We start from the raw sequence: 15000 nt of genomic DNA, 5'->3' as shown, positions 1-15000 counted from the left end.
TGGCGTATATAAAGACTGCCATGTGAATAATTCTGGAACACACATAATAAAGTAAGGGTGTGGTTTTTACTTGGTAAATTACCGTTGGTGCTTTTTTTCCTTGTTGGACGGTATATTTGATGGCTCCTCTTATCATGACATTTCCCCACGACTTACCTGAAAACCTTTTAAATTTGCGCATAATGTCTAATGGAGATGCTGGGGATTGAACCCAGGACCTCATACATGCAAAGCATGCGCTCTACCACTGAGCTACATCCCCTGCACAAATTCCAAAAATTACTTTGTTTTTGCGTATATAAAGGAAGAAGTGTGAGAAAAAAACAATGAATGGAGACGTTTCCAAGGGAAAACCTACTATGACTGGCAAAAAGCTAACTTGGGAAGACTGAATGCATCACTTTAAATAAAAATCCTTGTGAATTTGGAGTTTCAAAGTGGGACTGCACACGTTAAGGTATGAATATCAAAGAATGACTCTGCGGTGGGACCAGAAAGCTCTACAGTCAACTTCGTTGCTGGCAGGACTCGAACCTGCGCGGGGAGACCCCAATGGATTTCTAGTCCATCGCCTTAACCTCTCGGCCACAACAACACATAAAAACTAAAAATAAATTGAATTTTGCTAATATCAGACACTGGCTAAGTGGCTTATACAAAGACTGCCATGTGAATAATTCTGGAAGTGGCGTATATAAAGACTGCCATGTGAATAATTCTGGAACACACATAATAAGGTAAGGGTGTGGTTTTTACTTGCTAAATTACCGTTGGTGCTTTTTTCCCTTGTTGGACGGTATATTTGATGGCTCCTCTTATCATGACATTTCCCCACGACTTACCTGAAAACCTTTTAAATTTGCGCATAATATCTAATGGAGATGCCGGGGATTGAACCCAGGACCTCATACATGCTAAGCATGCGCTCTACCACTGAGCTACATCCCCTGCACAAATTCCAAAAATTACTTTGTTTTTTCGTATATAAAGGAAGAAGTGTGAGAAAAAAACAATGAATGGAGACGTTTCCAAGGGAAAACCTACTATGACTGGCAAAAAGCTAACTTGGGAAGACTGAATGCATCACTTTAAATAAAAATCCTTGTGAATTTGGAGTTTCAAAGTGGGACTGCACACGTTAAGGTATGAATATCAAAAAATGACTCTGCGGTGGGACCAGAAAGCTCTACAGTCAACTTCGTTGCTGGCAGGACTCGAACCTGCGCGGGGAGACCCCAATGGATTTCTAGTCCATCGCCTTAACCTCTCGGCCACAACAACACATAAAAACTAAAAATAAATTGAATTTTGCTAATATCAGACACTGGCTAAGTGGCTTATTCAAAGACTGCCATGTGAATAATTCTTGAAGTGAATACAAGGGAAAACCTACTATGACTGGCAAAAAGCTAACTTGGGAAGACTGAATGCATCACTTTAAATAAAAATCCTTGTGAATTTGGAGTTTCAAAGTGGGACTGCACACGTTAAGGTATGAATATCAAAAAATGACTCTGCGGTGGGACCAGAAAGCTCTACAGTCAACTTCGTTGCTGGCAGGACTCGAACCTGCGCGGGGAGACCCCAATGGATTTCTAGTCCATCGCCTTAACCTCTCGGCCACAACAACACATAAAAACTAAAAATAAATTGAATCTTGCTAATATCAGACACTGGCTAAGTGGCTTATACAAAGACTGCCATGTGAATAATTCTGGAAGTGGCGTATATAAAAACTGCCATGTGAATAATTCTGGAACACACATAATAAGGTAAGGGTGTGGTTTTTACTTGGTAAATTACCGTTGGTGCTTTTTTTCCTTGTTGGACGGTATATTTGATGGCTCCTCTTATCATGACATTTCCCCACGACTTACCTGAAACACTTATTAAATTTGCGCATAATATCTAATGGAGATGCTGGGGATTGAACCCAGGACCTCATACATGCTAAGCATGCGCTCTACCACTGAGCTACATCCCCTGCACAAATTCCAAAAATTACTTTGTTTTTGCGTATATAAAGGAAGAAGTGTGAGTAAAAAACAATGAATGGAGACGTTTCCAAGGGAAAACCTAACTAAGAAAACCTAAGAAAAGCTAACTTGGGAAGACTGAATGCATCACTTTAAATAAAAATCCTTGTGAATTTGGAGTTTCAAAGTGGGACTGCACACGTTAAGGTATGAATATCAAAAAATGACTCTGCGGTGGGACCAGAAAGCTCTACAGTCAACTTCGTTGCTGGCAGGACTCGAACCTGCGCGGGGAGACCCCAACGGATTTCTAGTCCATCGCCTTAACCTCTCGGCCACAACAACGCATAAAAACCGGATAAATTGACTTTTGCCAATATCAGACACTGGCTAAGTGGCGTATATAAAGACTGCCATGTGAATAATTCTGGAACACACATAATAAGGTAAGGGTGTGGTTTTTACTTGGTAAATTACCGTTGGTGCTTTTTTTCCTTGTTGGACGGTATATTTGATGGCTCCTCTTATCATGACATTTCCCCACGACTTACCTGAAACACTTATTAAATTTGCGCATAATATCTAATGGAGATGCTGGGGATTGAACCCAGGACCTCATACATGCTAAGCATGCGCTCTACCACTGAGCTACATCCCCTGCACAAATTCCAAAAATTACTTTGTTTTTTCGTATATAAAGGAAGAAGTGTGAGAAAAAAACAATGAATGGAGACGTTTCCAAGGGAAAACCTACTATGACTGGCAAAAAGCTAACTTGGGAAGACTGAATGCATCACTTTAAATAAAAATCCTTGTGAATTTGGAGTTTCAAAGTGGGACTGCACACGTTAAGGTATGAATATCAAAAAATGACTCTGCGGTGGGACCAGAAAGCTCTACAGTCAACTTCGTTGCTGGCAGGACTCGAACCTGCGCGGGGAGACCCCAATGGATTTCTAGTCCATCGCCTTAACCTCTCGGCCACAACAACACATAAAAACTAAAAATAAATTGAATTTTGCTAATATCAGACACTGGCTAAGTGGCTTATTCAAAGACTGCCATGTGAATAATTCTTGAAGTGAATACAAGGGAAAACCTACTATGACTGGCAAAAAGCTAACTTGGGAAGACTGAATGCATCACTTTAAATAAAAATCCTTGTGAATTTGGAGTTTCAAAGTGGGACTGCACACGTTAAGGTATGAATATCAAAAAATGACTCTGCGGTGGGACCAGAAAGCTCTGCAGTCAACTTCGTTGCTGGCAGGACTCGAACCTGCGCGGGGAGACCCCAATGGATTTCTAGTCAATCGCCTTAACCTCTCGGCCACAACAACGCATAAAAACTGTATAAATTGACTTTTGCCAATATCAGACACTGGCTAAGTGGCGTATATAAAGACTGCCATGTGAATAATTCTGGAACACACATAATAAGGTAAGGGTGTGGTTTTTACTTGGTAAATTACCGTTGGTGCTTTTTTTCCTTGTTGGACGGTATATTTGATGGCTCCTCTTATCATGACATTTCCCCACGACTTACCTGAAACACTTATTAAATTTGCGCATAATATCTAATGGAGATGCTGGGGATTGAACCCAGGACCTCATACATGCTAAGCATGCGCTCTACCACTGAGCTACATCCCCTGCACAAATTCCAAAAATTACTTTGTTTTTGCGTATATAAAGGAAGAAGTGTGAGTAAAAAACAATGAATGGAGACGTTTCCAAGGGAAAACCTAACTAAGAAAACCTAAGAAAAGCTAACTTGGGAAGACTGAATGCATCACTTTAAATAAAAATCCTTGTGAATTTGGAGTTTCAAAGTGGGACTGCACACGTTAAGGTATGAATATCAAAAAATGACTCTGCGGTGGGACCAGAAAGCTCTGCAGTCAACTTCGTTGCTGGCAGGACTCGAACCTGCGCGGGGAGACCCCAATGGATTTCTAGTCAATCGCCTTAACCTCTCGGCCACAACAACGCATAAAAACTGTATAAATTGACTTTTGCCAATATCAGACACTGGCTAAGTGGCGTATATAAAGACTGCCATGTGAATAATTCTGGAACACACATAATAAGGTAAGGGTGTGGTTTTTACTTGGTAAATTACCGTTGGTGCTTTTTTTCCTTGTTGGACGGTATATTTGATGGCTCCTCTTATCATGACATTTCCCCACGACTTACCTGAAACACTTATTAAATTTGCGCATAATATCTAATGGAGATGCTGGGGATTGAACCCAGGACCTCATACATGCTAAGCATGCGCTCTACCACTGAGCTACATCCCCTGCACAAATTCCAAAAATTACTTTGTTTTTTCGTATATAAAGGAAGAAGTGTGAGTAAAAAACAATGAATGGAGACGTTTCCAAGGGAAAACCTAACTAAGAAAACCTAAGAAAAGCTAACTTGGGAAGACTGAATGCATCACTTTAAATAAAAACCCTTGTGAATTTGGAGTTTCAAAGTGGGACTGCACACGTTAAGGTATGAATATCAAAAAATGACTCTGCGGTGGGACCAGAAAGCTCTACAGTCAACTTCGTTGCTGGCAGGACTCGAACCTGCGCGGGGAGACCCCAATGGATTTCTAGTCCATCGCCTTAACCTCTCGGCCACAACAACGCATAAAAACTGGATAAATTGACTTTTGCCAATATCAGACACTGGCTAAGTGGCGTATATAAAGACTGCCATGTGAATAATTCTGGAACACACATAATAAAGTAAGGGTGTGGTTTTTACTTGGTAAATTACCGTTGGTGCTTTTTTTCCTTGTTGGACGGTATATTTGATGGCTCCTCTTATCATGACATTTCCCCACGACTTACCTGAAACACTTATTAAATTTGCGCATAATATCTAATGGAGATGCTGGGGATTGAACCCAGGACCTCATACATGCAAAGCATGCGCTCTACCACAGAGCTACATCCCCTGCACAACTGCCAAAAATTACTTTGTTTTCGCGTATATAAAGGAAGAAGTGTGAGTAAAAAACAATGAATGGAGACGTTTCCAAGGGAAAACCTAACTAAGAAAACCTAAGAAAAGCTAACTTGGGAAGACTGAATGCATCACTTTAAATAAAAATCCTTGTGAATTTGGAGTTTCAAAGTGGGACTGCACACGTTAAGGTATGAATATGAAAAAATGACTCTGCGGTGGGACCAGAAAGCTCTACAGTCAACTTCGTTGCTGGCAGGACTCGAACCTGCGCGGGGAGACCCCAATGGATTTCTAGTCCATCGCCTTAACCTCTCGGCCACAACAACAAGTAAAAACTAAAAATAAATTGAATTTTGCTAATATCAGACACTGGCTAAGTGGCTTATACAAAGACTGCCATGTGAATAATTCTGGAAGTGGCGTATATAAAGACTGCCATGTGAATAATTCTGGAACACACATAATAAGGTAAGGGTGTGGTTTTTACTTGCTAAATTACCGTTGGTGCTTTTTTCCCTTGTTGGACGGTATATTTGATGGCTCCTCTTATCATGACATTTCCCCACGACTTACCTGAAAACCTTTTAAATTTGCGCATAATATCTAATGGAGATGCCGGGGATTGAACCCAGGACCTCATACATGCTAAGCATGCGCTCTACCACTGAGCTACATCCCCTGCACAAATTCCAAAAATTACTTTGTTTTTTCGTATATAAAGGAAGAAGTGTGAGAAAAAAACAATGAATGGAGACGTTTCCAAGGGAAAACCTACTATGACTGGCAAAAAGCTAACTTGGGAAGACTGAATGCATCACTTTAAATAAAAATCCTTGTGAATTTGGAGTTTCAAAGTGGGACTGCACACGTTAAGGTATGAATATCAAAAAATGACTCTGCGGTGGGACCAGAAAGCTCTACAGTCAACTTCGTTGCTGGCAGGACTCGAACCTGCGCGGGGAGACCCCAATGGATTTCTAGTCCATCGCCTTAACCTCTCGGCCACAACAACACATAAAAACTAAAAATAAATTGAATTTTGCTAATATCAGACACTGGCTAAGTGGCTTATTCAAAGACTGCCATGTGAATAATTCTTGAAGTGAATACAAGGGAAAACCTACTATGACTGGCAAAAAGCTAACTTGGGAAGACTGAATGCATCACTTTAAATAAAAATCCTTGTGAATTTGGAGTTTCAAAGTGGGACTGCACACGTTAAGGTATGAATATCAAAAAATGACTCTGCGGTGGGACCAGAAAGCTCTGCAGTCAACTTCGTTGCTGGCAGGACTCGAACCTGCGCGGGGAGACCCCAATGGATTTCTAGTCAATCGCCTTAACCTCTCGGCCACAACAACGCATAAAAACTGTATAAATTGACTTTTGCCAATATCAGACACTGGCTAAGTGGCGTATATAAAGACTGCCATGTGAATAATTCTGGAACACACATAATAAGGTAAGGGTGTGGTTTTTACTTGGTAAATTACCGTTGGTGCTTTTTTTCCTTGTTGGACGGTATATTTGATGGCTCCTCTTATCATGACATTTCCCCACGACTTACCTGAAACACTTATTAAATTTGCGCATAATATCTAATGGAGATGCTGGGGATTGAACCCAGGACCTCATACATGCTAAGCATGCGCTCTACCACTGAGCTACATCCCCTGCACAAATTCCAAAAATTACTTTGTTTTTGCGTATATAAAGGAAGAAGTGTGAGTAAAAAACAATGAATGGAGACGTTTCCAAGGGAAAACCTAACTAAGAAAACCTAAGAAAAGCTAACTTGGGAAGACTGAATGCATCACTTTAAATAAAAATCCTTGTGAATTTGGAGTTTCAAAGTGGGACTGCACACGTTAAGGTATGAATATCAAAAAATGACTCTGCGGTGGGACCAGAAAGCTCTGCAGTCAACTTCGTTGCTGGCAGGACTCGAACCTGCGCGGGGAGACCCCAATGGATTTCTAGTCAATCGCCTTAACCTCTCGGCCACAACAACGCATAAAAACTGTATAAATTGACTTTTGCCAATATCAGACACTGGCTAAGTGGCGTATATAAAGACTGCCATGTGAATAATTCTGGAACACACATAATAAGGTAAGGGTGTGGTTTTTACTTGGTAAATTACCGTTGGTGCTTTTTTTCCTTGTTGGACGGTATATTTGATGGCTCCTCTTATCATGACATTTCCCCACGACTTACCTGAAACACTTATTAAATTTGCGCATAATATCTAATGGAGATGCTGGGGATTGAACCCAGGACCTCATACATGCTAAGCATGCGCTCTACCACTGAGCTACATCCCCTGCACAAATTCCCAAAATTACTTTGTTTTTGCGTATATAAAGGAAGAAGTGTGAGTAAAAAACAATGAATGGAGACGTTTCCAAGGGAAAACCTAACTAAGAAAACCTAAGAAAAGCTAACTTGGGAAGACTGAATGCATCACTTTAAATAAAAATCCTTGTGAATTTGGAGTTTCAAAGTGGGACTGCACACGTTAAGGTATGAATATCAAAAAATGACTCTGCGGTGGGACCAGAAAGCTCTGCAGTCAACTTCGTTGCTGGCAGGACTCGAACCTGCGCGGGGAGACCCCAATGGATTTCTAGTCCATCGCCTTAACCTCTCGGCCACAACAACACATAAAAACTAAAAATAAATTGAATCTTGCTAATATCAGACACTGGCTAAGTGGCTTATACAAAGACTGCCATGTGAATAATTCTGGAAGTGGCGTATATAAAAACTGCCATGTGAATAATTCTGGAACACACATAATAAGGTAAGGGTGTGGTTTTTACTTGGTAAATTACCGTTGGTGCTTTTTTTCCTTGTTGGACGGTATATTTGATGGCTCCTCTTATCATGACATTTCCCCACGACTTACCTGAAACACTTATTAAATTTGCGCATAATATCTAATGGAGATGCTGGGGATTGAACCCAGGACCTCATACATGCTAAGCATGCGCTCTACCACTGAGCTACATCCCCTGCACAAATTCCAAAAATTACTTTGTTTTTGCGTATATAAAGGAAGAAGTGTGAGTAAAAAACAATGAATGGAGACGTTTCCAAGGGAAAACCTAACTAAGAAAACCTAAGAAAAGCTAACTTGGGAAGACTGAATGCATCACTTTAAATAAAAACCCTTGTGAATTTGGAGTTTCAAAGTGGGACTGCACACGTTAAGGTATGAATATCAAAAAATGACTCTGCGGTGGGACCAGAAAGCTCTACAGTCAACTTCGTTGCTGGCAGGACTCGAACCTGCGCGGGGAGACCCCAATGGATTTCTAGTCCATCGCCTTAACCTCTCGGCCACAACAACGCATAAAAACTGGATAAATTGACTTTTGCCAATATCAGACACTGGCTAAGTGGCGTATATAAAGACTGCCATGTGAATAATTCTGGAACACACATAATAAGGTAAGGGTGTGGTTTTTACTTGGTAAATTACCGTTGGTGCTTTTTTTCCTTGTTGGACGGTATATTTGATGGCTCCTCTTATCATGACATTTCCCCACGACTTACCTGAAACACTTATTAAATTTGCGCATAATATCTAATGGAGATGCTGGGGATTGAACCCAGGACCTCATACATGCTAAGCATGCGCTCTACCACTGAGCTACATCCCCTGCACAAATTCCAAAAATTACTTTGTTTTTGCGTATATAAAGGAAGAAGTGTGAGTAAAAAACAATGAATGGAGACGTTTCCAAGGGAAAACCTAACTAAGAAAACCTAAGAAAAGCTAACTTGGGAAGACTGAATGCATCACTTTAAATAAAAATCCTTGTGAATTTGGAGTTTCAAAGTGGGACTGCACACGTTAAGGTATGAATATCAAAAAATGACTCTGCGGTGGGACCAGAAAGCTCTGCAGTCAACTTCGTTGCTGGCAGGACTCGAACCTGCGCGGGGAGACCCCAATGGATTTCTAGTCAATCGCCTTAACCTCTCGGCCACAACAACGCATAAAAACTGTATAAATTGACTTTTGCCAATATCAGACACTGGCTAAGTGGCGTATATAAAGACTGCCATGTGAATAATTCTGGAACACACATAATAAGGTAAGGGTGTGGTTTTTACTTGGTAAATTACCGTTGGTGCTTTTTTTCCTTGTTGGACGGTATATTTGATGGCTCCTCTTATCATGACATTTCCCCACGACTTACCTGAAACACTTATTAAATTTGCGCATAATATCTAATGGAGATGCTGGGGATTGAACCCAGGACCTCATACATGCTAAGCATGCGCTCTACCACTGAGCTACATCCCCTGCACAAATTCCAAAAATTACTTTGTTTTTGCGTATATAAAGGAAGAAGTGTGAGTAAAAAACAATGAATGGAGACGTTTCCAAGGGAAAACCTAACTAAGAAAACCTAAGAAAAGCTAACTTGGGAAGACTGAATGCATCACTTTAAATAAAAATCCTTGTGAATTTGGAGTTTCAAAGTGGGACTGCACACGTTAAGGTATGAATATCAAAAAATGACTCTGCGGTGGGACCAGAAAGCTCTACAGTCAACTTCGTTGCTGGCAGGACTCGAACCTGCGCGGGGAGACCCCAACGGATTTCTAGTCCATCGCCTTAACCTCTCGGCCACAACAACGCATAAAAACTGGATAAATTGACTTTTGCCAATATCAGACACTGGCTAAGTGGCGTATATAAAGACTGCCATGTGAATAATTCTGGAACACACATAATAAGGTAAGGGTGTGGTTTTTACTTGGTAAATTACCGTTGGTGCTTTTTTTCCTTGTTGGACGGTATATTTGATGGCTCCTCTTATCATGACATTTCCCCACGACTTACCTGAAACACTTATTAAATTTGCGCATAATATCTAATGGAGATGCTGGGGATTGAACCCAGGACCTCATACATGCTAAGCATGCGCTCTACCACTGAGCTACATCCCCTGCACAAATTCCAAAAATTACTTTGTTTTTGCGTATATAAAGGAAGAAGTGTGAGTAAAAAACAATGAATGGAGACGTTTCCAAGGGAAAACCTAACTAAGAAAACCTAAGAAAAGCTAACTTGGGAAGACTGAATGCATCACTTTAAATAAAAATCCTTGTGAATTTGGAGTTTCAAAGTGGGACTGCACACGTTAAGGTATGAATATCAAAAAATGACTCTGCGGTGGGACCAGAAAGCTCTACAGTCAACTTCGTTGCTGGCAGGACTCGAACCTGCGCGGGGAGACCCCAACGGATTTCTAGTCCATCGCCTTAACCTCTCGGCCACAACAACGCATAAAAACTGGATAAATTGACTTTTGCCAATATCAGACACTGGCTAAGTGGCGTATATAAAGACTGCCATGTGAATAATTCTGGAACACACATAATAAGGTAAGGGTGTGGTTTTTACTTGGTAAATTACCGTTGGTGCTTTTTTTCCTTGTTGGACGGTATATTTGATGGCTCCTCTTATCATGACATTTCCCCACGACTTACCTGAAACACTTATTAAATTTGCGCATAATATCTAATGGAGATGCTGGGGATTGAACCCAGGACCTCATACATGCAAAGCATGCGCTCTACCACTGAGCTACATCCCCTGCACAACTGCCAAAAATTACTTTGTTTTCTCGTATATAAAGGAAGAAGTGTGAGTAAAAAACAATGAATGGAGACGTTTCCAAGGGAAAAACTAACTAAGAAAACCTAAGAAAAGCTAACTTGGGAAGACTGAATGCATCACTTTAAATAAAAATCCTTGTGAATTTGGAGTTTCAAAGTGGGACTGCACACGTTAAGGTATGAATATCAAAAAATGACTCTGCGGTGGGACCAGAAAGCTCTACAGTCAACTTCGTTGCTGGCAGGACTCGAACCTGCGCGGGGAGACCCCAATGGATTTCTAGTCAATCGCCTTAACCTCTCGGCCACAACAACGCATAAAAACTGTATAAATTGACTTTTGCCAATATCAGACACTGGCTAAGTGGCGTATATAAAGACTGCCATGTGAATAATTCTGGAACACACATAATAAGGTAAGGGTGTGGTTTTTACTTGGTAAATTACCGTTGGTGCTTTTTTTCCTTGTTGGACGGTATATTTGATGGCTCCTCTTATCATGACATTTCCCCACGACTTACCTGAAACACTTATTAAATTTGCGCATAATATCTAATGGAGATGCTGGGGATTGAACCCAGGACCTCATACATGCTAAGCATGCGCTCTACCACTGAGCTACATCCCCTGCACAAATTCCAAAAATTACTTTGTTTTTGCGTATATAAAGGAAGAAGTGTGAGTAAAAAACAATGAATGGAGACGTTTCCAAGGGAAAACCTAACTAAGAAAACCTAAGAAAAGCTAACTTGGGAAGACTGAATGCATCACTTTAAATAAAAATCCTTGTGAATTTGGAGTTTCAAAGTGGGACTGCACACGTTAAGGTATGAATATCAAAAAATGACTCTGCGGTGGGACCAGAAAGCTCTACAGTCAACTTCGTTGCTGGCAGGACTCGAACCTGCGCGGGGAGACCCCAACGGATTTCTAGTCCATCGCCTTGACCTCTCGGCCACAACAACGCATAAAAACTGGATAAATTGACTTTTGCCAATATCAGGCACTGGCTAAGTGGCGTATATAAAGACTGCCATGTGAATAATTCTGGAACACACATAATAAGGTAAGGGTGTGGTTTTTACTTGGTAAATTACCGTTGGTGCTTTTTTCCCTTGTTGGACGGTATATTTGATGGCTCCTCTTATCATGACATTTCCCCACGACTTACCTGAAAACCTTTTAAATTTGCGCATAATGTCTAATGGAGATGCTGGGGATTGAACCCAGGACCTCATACATGCAAAGCATGCGCTCTACCACTGAGCTACATCCCCTGCACAAATTCCAAAAATTACTTTGTTTTTGCGTATATAAAGGAAGAAGTGTGAGAAAAAAACAATGAATGGAGACGTTTCCAAGGGAAAACCTACTATGACTGGCAAAAAGCTAACTTGGGAAGACTGAATGCATCACTTTAAATAAAAATCCTTGTGAATTTGGAGTTTCAAAGTGGGACTGCACACGTTAAGGTATGAATATCAAAAAATGACTCTGCGGTGGGACCAGAAAGCTCTACAGTCAACTTCGTTGCTGGCAGGACTCGAACCTGCGCGGGGAGACCCCAATGGATTTCTAGTCCATCGCCTTAACCTCTCGGCCACAACAACACATAAAAACTAAAAATAAATTGAATTTTGCTAATATCAGACACTGGCTAAGTGGCTTATACAAAGACTGCCATGTGAATAATTCTGGAAGTGGCGTATATAAAAACTGCCATGTGAATAATTCTGGAACACACATAATAAGGTAAGGGTGTGGTTTTTACTTGGTAAATTACCGTTGGTGCTTTTTTCCCTTGTTGGACGGTATATTTGATGGCTCCTCTTATCATGACATTTCCCCACGACTTACCTGAAAACCTTTTAAATTTGCGCATAATATCTAATGGAGATGCCGGGGATTGAACCCAGGACCTCATACATGCTAAGCATGCGCTCTACCACTGAGCTACATCCCCTGCACAAATTCCAAAAATTACTTTGTTTTTGCGTATATAAAGGAAGAAGTGTGAGAAAAAAACAATGAATGGAGACGTTTCCAAGGGAAAACCTACTATGACTGGCAAAAAGCTAACTTGGGAAGACTGAATGCATCACTTTAAATAAAAATCCTTGTGAATTTGGAGTTTCAAAGTGGGACTGCACACGTTAAGGTATGAATATCAAAAAATGACTCTGCGGTGGGACCAGAAAGCTCTACAGTCAACTTCGTTGCTGGCAGGACTCGAACCTGCGCGGGGAGACCCCAATGGATTTCTAGTCAATCGCCTTAACCTCTCGGCCACAACAACCCATAAAAACTGTATAAATTGACTTTTGCCAATATCAGACACTGGCTAAGTGGCGTATATAAAGACTGCCATGTGAATAATTCTGGAACACACATAATAAGGTAAGGGTGTGGTTTTTACTTGGTAAATTACCGTTGGTGCTTTTTTTCCTTGTTGGACGGTATATTTGATGGCTCCTCTTATCATGACATTTCCCCACGACTTACCTGAAACACTTATTAAATTTGCGCATAATATCTAATGGAGATGCTGGGGATTGAACCCAGGACCTCATACATGCAAAGCATGCGCTCTACCACAGAGCTACATCCCCTGCACAACTGCCAAAAGTTACTTTGTTTTCGCGTATATAAAGGAAGAAGTGTGAGTAAAAAACAATGAATGGAGACGTTTCCAAGGGAAAACCTAACTAAGAAAACCTAAGAAAAGCTAACTTGGGAAGACTGAATGCATCACTTTAAATAAAAATCCTTGTGAATTTGGAGTTTCAAAGTGGGACTGCACACGTTAAGGTATGAATATGAAAAAATGACTCTGCGGTGGGACCAGAAAGCTCTACAGTCAACTTCGTTGCTGGCAGGACTCGAACCTGCGCGGGGAGACCCCAATGGATTTCTAGTCCATCGCCTTAACCTCTCGGCCACAACAACAAGTAAAAACTAAAAATAAATTGAATTTTGCTAATATCAGACACTGGCTAAGTGGCTTATACAAAGACTGCCATGTGAATAATTCTGGAAGTGGCGTATATAAAGACTGCCATGTGAATAATTCTGGAACACACATAATAAGGTAAGGGTGTGGTTTTTACTTGCTAAATTACCGTTGGTGCTTTTTTCCCTTGTTGGACGGTATATTTGATGGCTCCTCTTATCATGACATTTCCCCACGACTTACCTGAAAACCTTTTAAATTTGCGCATAATATCTAATGGAGATGCTGGGGATTGAACCCAGGACCTCATACATGCAAAGCATGCGCTCTACCACTGAGCTACATCCCCTGCACAAATTCCAAAAATTACTTTGTTTTTGCGTATATAAAGGAAGAAGTGTGAGTAAAAAACAATGAATGGAGACGTTTCCAAGGGAAAACCTAACTAAGAAAACCTAAGAAAAGCTAACTTGGGAAGACTGAATGCATCACTTTAAATAAAAATCCTTGTGAATTTGGAGTTTCAAAGTGGGACTGCACACGTTAAGGTATGAATATCAAAAAATGACTCTGCGGTGGGACCAGAAAGCTCTGCAGTCAACTTCGTTGCTGGCAGGACTCGAACCTGCGCGGGGAGACCCCAATGGATTTCTAGTCAATCGCCTTAACCTCTCGGCCACAACAACGCATAAAAACTGTATAAATTGACTTTTGCCAATATCAGACACTGGCTAAGTGGCGTATATAAAGACTGCCATGTGAATAATTCTGGAAGTGGCGTATATAAAGACTGCCATGTGAATAATTCTGGAACACACATAATAAGGTAAGGGTTTGGTTTTTACTAGGTAAATTACCGTTGGTGCTTTTTTCCCTTGTTGGACGGTATATTTGATGGCTCCTCTTATCATGACATTTCCCCACGACTTACCTGAAAACCTTTTAAATTTGCGCATAATATCTAATGGAGATGCCGGGGATTGAACCCAGGACCTCATACATGCAAAGCATGCGCTCAACCACTGAGCTAAACCCCCTGCACAACTGCCAAAAATTACTTTGTTTTTGCGTATATAAAGGAAGAAGTGTGAGAAAAAAACAATGAATGGAGACGTTTCCAAGGGAAAACCTACTATGACTGGCAAAAAGCTAACTTGGGAAGACTGAATGCATCACTTTAAATAAAAATCCATGTGAATTTGGAGTTTCAAAGTGGGACTGCACACGTTAAGGTATGAATATGAAAAAATGACTCTGCGGTGGGACCAGAAAGCTCTACAGTCAACTTCGTTGCTGGCAGGACTCGAACCTGCGCGGGGAGACCCCAATGGATTTCTAGTCCATCGCCTTAACCTCTCGGCCACAACAACGCATAAAAACTGGATAAATTGACTTTTGCCAATATCAGACACTGGCTAAGTGGCGTATATAAAGACTGCCATGTGAATAATTCTGGAACACACATAATAAGGT

General features: G+C 40.9%; 32 non-coding genes across 32 annotated transcripts; all 32 read right to left on the bottom strand.

Annotated features, from left to right (window-relative positions):
- Positions 1-190: 190 nt before the first annotated feature.
- On the bottom strand, positions 191-262 carry trnaa-ugc (transfer RNA alanine (anticodon UGC)). The gene has a single exon. It is a non-coding gene; the product is annotated as a tRNA-Ala (tRNA).
- Positions 263-513: 251 nt separating this feature from the next.
- On the bottom strand, positions 514-595 carry trnas-aga (transfer RNA serine (anticodon AGA)). The gene has a single exon. It is a non-coding gene; the product is annotated as a tRNA-Ser (tRNA).
- A 281-nt stretch (positions 596-876) lies between these two features.
- Positions 877-948, bottom strand: trnaa-agc (transfer RNA alanine (anticodon AGC)). Its single transcript has one exon. It is a non-coding gene; the product is annotated as a tRNA-Ala (tRNA).
- Positions 949-1199: 251 nt separating this feature from the next.
- On the bottom strand, positions 1200-1281 carry trnas-aga (transfer RNA serine (anticodon AGA)). The gene has a single exon. It is a non-coding gene; the product is annotated as a tRNA-Ser (tRNA).
- Positions 1282-1548: 267 nt separating this feature from the next.
- Positions 1549-1630, bottom strand: trnas-aga (transfer RNA serine (anticodon AGA)). Its single transcript has one exon. It is a non-coding gene; the product is annotated as a tRNA-Ser (tRNA).
- A 282-nt stretch (positions 1631-1912) lies between these two features.
- On the bottom strand, positions 1913-1984 carry trnaa-agc (transfer RNA alanine (anticodon AGC)). The gene has a single exon. It is a non-coding gene; the product is annotated as a tRNA-Ala (tRNA).
- Positions 1985-2562: 578 nt separating this feature from the next.
- Positions 2563-2634, bottom strand: trnaa-agc (transfer RNA alanine (anticodon AGC)). The gene has a single exon. It is a non-coding gene; the product is annotated as a tRNA-Ala (tRNA).
- Positions 2635-2885: 251 nt separating this feature from the next.
- Positions 2886-2967, bottom strand: trnas-aga (transfer RNA serine (anticodon AGA)). Its single transcript has one exon. It is a non-coding gene; the product is annotated as a tRNA-Ser (tRNA).
- A 590-nt stretch (positions 2968-3557) lies between these two features.
- trnaa-agc (transfer RNA alanine (anticodon AGC)) lies at positions 3558-3629 on the bottom strand. Its single transcript has one exon. It is a non-coding gene; the product is annotated as a tRNA-Ala (tRNA).
- Positions 3630-4207: 578 nt separating this feature from the next.
- Positions 4208-4279, bottom strand: trnaa-agc (transfer RNA alanine (anticodon AGC)). Its single transcript has one exon. It is a non-coding gene; the product is annotated as a tRNA-Ala (tRNA).
- A 255-nt stretch (positions 4280-4534) lies between these two features.
- trnas-aga (transfer RNA serine (anticodon AGA)) lies at positions 4535-4616 on the bottom strand. The gene has a single exon. It is a non-coding gene; the product is annotated as a tRNA-Ser (tRNA).
- Positions 4617-4857: 241 nt separating this feature from the next.
- On the bottom strand, positions 4858-4929 carry trnaa-ugc (transfer RNA alanine (anticodon UGC)). Its single transcript has one exon. It is a non-coding gene; the product is annotated as a tRNA-Ala (tRNA).
- A 255-nt stretch (positions 4930-5184) lies between these two features.
- trnas-aga (transfer RNA serine (anticodon AGA)) lies at positions 5185-5266 on the bottom strand. The gene has a single exon. It is a non-coding gene; the product is annotated as a tRNA-Ser (tRNA).
- A 281-nt stretch (positions 5267-5547) lies between these two features.
- On the bottom strand, positions 5548-5619 carry trnaa-agc (transfer RNA alanine (anticodon AGC)). The gene has a single exon. It is a non-coding gene; the product is annotated as a tRNA-Ala (tRNA).
- Positions 5620-5870: 251 nt separating this feature from the next.
- On the bottom strand, positions 5871-5952 carry trnas-aga (transfer RNA serine (anticodon AGA)). Its single transcript has one exon. It is a non-coding gene; the product is annotated as a tRNA-Ser (tRNA).
- Positions 5953-6542: 590 nt separating this feature from the next.
- On the bottom strand, positions 6543-6614 carry trnaa-agc (transfer RNA alanine (anticodon AGC)). The gene has a single exon. It is a non-coding gene; the product is annotated as a tRNA-Ala (tRNA).
- A 578-nt stretch (positions 6615-7192) lies between these two features.
- On the bottom strand, positions 7193-7264 carry trnaa-agc (transfer RNA alanine (anticodon AGC)). Its single transcript has one exon. It is a non-coding gene; the product is annotated as a tRNA-Ala (tRNA).
- Positions 7265-7519: 255 nt separating this feature from the next.
- On the bottom strand, positions 7520-7601 carry trnas-aga (transfer RNA serine (anticodon AGA)). Its single transcript has one exon. It is a non-coding gene; the product is annotated as a tRNA-Ser (tRNA).
- A 282-nt stretch (positions 7602-7883) lies between these two features.
- trnaa-agc (transfer RNA alanine (anticodon AGC)) lies at positions 7884-7955 on the bottom strand. The gene has a single exon. It is a non-coding gene; the product is annotated as a tRNA-Ala (tRNA).
- A 255-nt stretch (positions 7956-8210) lies between these two features.
- Positions 8211-8292, bottom strand: trnas-aga (transfer RNA serine (anticodon AGA)). The gene has a single exon. It is a non-coding gene; the product is annotated as a tRNA-Ser (tRNA).
- Positions 8293-8533: 241 nt separating this feature from the next.
- trnaa-agc (transfer RNA alanine (anticodon AGC)) lies at positions 8534-8605 on the bottom strand. The gene has a single exon. It is a non-coding gene; the product is annotated as a tRNA-Ala (tRNA).
- Positions 8606-9183: 578 nt separating this feature from the next.
- trnaa-agc (transfer RNA alanine (anticodon AGC)) lies at positions 9184-9255 on the bottom strand. The gene has a single exon. It is a non-coding gene; the product is annotated as a tRNA-Ala (tRNA).
- A 578-nt stretch (positions 9256-9833) lies between these two features.
- On the bottom strand, positions 9834-9905 carry trnaa-agc (transfer RNA alanine (anticodon AGC)). Its single transcript has one exon. It is a non-coding gene; the product is annotated as a tRNA-Ala (tRNA).
- Positions 9906-10483: 578 nt separating this feature from the next.
- trnaa-ugc (transfer RNA alanine (anticodon UGC)) lies at positions 10484-10555 on the bottom strand. The gene has a single exon. It is a non-coding gene; the product is annotated as a tRNA-Ala (tRNA).
- A 578-nt stretch (positions 10556-11133) lies between these two features.
- trnaa-agc (transfer RNA alanine (anticodon AGC)) lies at positions 11134-11205 on the bottom strand. The gene has a single exon. It is a non-coding gene; the product is annotated as a tRNA-Ala (tRNA).
- Positions 11206-11782: 577 nt separating this feature from the next.
- On the bottom strand, positions 11783-11854 carry trnaa-ugc (transfer RNA alanine (anticodon UGC)). Its single transcript has one exon. It is a non-coding gene; the product is annotated as a tRNA-Ala (tRNA).
- Positions 11855-12105: 251 nt separating this feature from the next.
- On the bottom strand, positions 12106-12187 carry trnas-aga (transfer RNA serine (anticodon AGA)). The gene has a single exon. It is a non-coding gene; the product is annotated as a tRNA-Ser (tRNA).
- A 281-nt stretch (positions 12188-12468) lies between these two features.
- trnaa-agc (transfer RNA alanine (anticodon AGC)) lies at positions 12469-12540 on the bottom strand. The gene has a single exon. It is a non-coding gene; the product is annotated as a tRNA-Ala (tRNA).
- A 574-nt stretch (positions 12541-13114) lies between these two features.
- trnaa-ugc (transfer RNA alanine (anticodon UGC)) lies at positions 13115-13186 on the bottom strand. Its single transcript has one exon. It is a non-coding gene; the product is annotated as a tRNA-Ala (tRNA).
- A 255-nt stretch (positions 13187-13441) lies between these two features.
- trnas-aga (transfer RNA serine (anticodon AGA)) lies at positions 13442-13523 on the bottom strand. Its single transcript has one exon. It is a non-coding gene; the product is annotated as a tRNA-Ser (tRNA).
- A 281-nt stretch (positions 13524-13804) lies between these two features.
- Positions 13805-13876, bottom strand: trnaa-ugc (transfer RNA alanine (anticodon UGC)). Its single transcript has one exon. It is a non-coding gene; the product is annotated as a tRNA-Ala (tRNA).
- Positions 13877-14815: 939 nt separating this feature from the next.
- trnas-aga (transfer RNA serine (anticodon AGA)) lies at positions 14816-14897 on the bottom strand. Its single transcript has one exon. It is a non-coding gene; the product is annotated as a tRNA-Ser (tRNA).
- Between the last annotated feature and the right edge of the window lie 103 nt (positions 14898-15000).

Source organism: Gasterosteus aculeatus, chromosome 5, assembly GCF_964276395.1.
Source record: "Gasterosteus aculeatus chromosome 5, fGasAcu3.hap1.1, whole genome shotgun sequence".
Classification (NCBI taxonomy): Eukaryota; Metazoa; Chordata; class Actinopteri; order Perciformes; family Gasterosteidae; genus Gasterosteus; species Gasterosteus aculeatus.
This window is presented reverse-complemented; position numbering and strand designations above follow the sequence as displayed.